The sequence below is a fragment of the Engraulis encrasicolus genome, chromosome 18, assembly GCF_034702125.1.
Source record: "Engraulis encrasicolus isolate BLACKSEA-1 chromosome 18, IST_EnEncr_1.0, whole genome shotgun sequence".
NCBI lineage: Eukaryota > Metazoa > Chordata > Actinopteri > Clupeiformes > Engraulidae > Engraulis > Engraulis encrasicolus.
The window spans coordinates 18,493,200-18,495,201 of NC_085874.1; positions in this window are offsets into that span (position 1 = coordinate 18,493,200).

Consider the following 2,002-nt stretch of genomic DNA (forward strand, 5'->3'; position numbering starts at 1 on the left):
TTTTGCTAGAGTGCATCATCACACAGCTGGCCAGGATTGGCCTTCGTGTGGAAAAATGGCCACCTTCGTGTCAGTGTTCAATTGGTTATAAATGTCAGGGAATAATGATACCTTTGAGAGAGTTATGTCATGTGAATCTACTGAGCTCAGGCACAGAAACAGCGCCGAAAATGTCCTCACCCCATTTCAATCACTTGACGTTTAAGTTCCATCTGAGTCTGAGTCTATTGGCGGATATCTAATAGGCAGGTGTTGAGAATTCCCTTCAGTCATGCTTTCACACAATATTGCAATTAAGTTGGAATCATGCAGTGCCCCGGTGCTAATAGTTATAGTAATATCGTGTTCAGTGAATCAGTGCTGAGAACATTTTATTTATTTTTTTACAGTGAGCACATCACAAATGTGTGTGCGTGTGCGTGTGTGTGCACGCGCATGACTGCATTTATTATACAGCACTCTCAAAGACGATGAAACATTTTTAAACCCCTATTCAGTACATAAACCATAAAAAAACAAGGAAGCATGCATGTCAGCCAAAAGCTTTTAGCCCATTGACACTGGGGCCCATCAGTTTCAAATCCAATATACAAAAGATGGAACGAAGACAAAAATAAAATACAAATAGGCCCTAGATTAACATAAACTCTGTTTCCTCAAAGCGAAAAATGAAAGCAGAATCTGATCCACATAAACAAAACGAATGCAGAAAGAAGTAAAAAAAAAAAAACAACTTTGCAAAGTGTGACAGAAATAAAAGCAGACACTTGGTGGTTCTGAGCAGTTGCTGTGAGTGACCATGGCACTGTGTGCAGTTTACACACATCCCACTCTGCAGGGCAGCTGACAGCTTTGGCTGAGCCCAGGACAAAGTCATCTGAAAGGACCCCCAACCCAATACATTCGATGTAAAGAGGGCCCAATTATGGGTCCCCCATCCCCATGGGCCCGGGACAGCTGACCCCTTTGTTCCTCTTTGTTGGCCTCCCTGCACATGTGTGCCCGCTGCTTACAAAGCATGCCCACCAGGCCTTTGGAAAGGGCACAGTGAGGATCCTTTTACATTAGTAAGAGTGTGTGAAGAAACACATAAAACAGCTAAAAGGAGGATAAACTGGAGATGTTCCCATGGCCTGAATCAAGAACAGACATGGGCACACACACACACGCACGCACACACGCGCGCGCACGCACACACGCAAACAAACACACGTTCACGTGCACACACACACACACACTTACACGTTCACGCATACACCCACACAGCTGGAGGAGACAAGATGAGAAGACTCATCATGATTTAAACTATCACTCTTTGTCGAGTGAAGTAAGACAAGAGATGAATTAAGACAAACTAGATACAATAGTAATACAAGATACCAGACCCGGCCTGGTGATCTGGCATACAGGATATTTCCCTTGCTTGGCTCCTGTGAGCTGATAGTCATCATCTGGGCTGATGTGATTCTTAGAGACCCGGTGGAGAATCTGATGAAGACGAAGTCGAAACGAAGTCGAAACGAAGTCGAAACGTAATCCCGCCATGAAACAATAAAAGACAAAAAGGATTTTAAGTGTGTGGACTCCTCACTTCGAAAACTACAGTTGGCCTTCGTCCTGTACCTTTTCTTGGGATGTGCACAATCCTCTCCTTCAACATTCTTAGAAACCCGGCCACAATTTAGAGGGGGCAGTGTAAAAAAATGCCCGGATCTATTTTTGGTTCCAGAATAGCCCTCAAGATACGGTAATTCTGATAGCTCAATGATTCTGCGGTACCCATCATTTTGTTAGTGAATCAGAAGACTATATAGTCTGGCATCATATACTGGCAAAGCTGTGGAACCCACCGTTAGCATTCAAACCATAGACATGTAAGTTTAAAACACACCAACACAGTCATCATTAAGACTTCCACAATGACTTGCATCTCAGACTCAGATATATTGTTTATTTATTTATTTAGCACCGCAAGGACTTGTGTTCTACCCAAATAGCAATG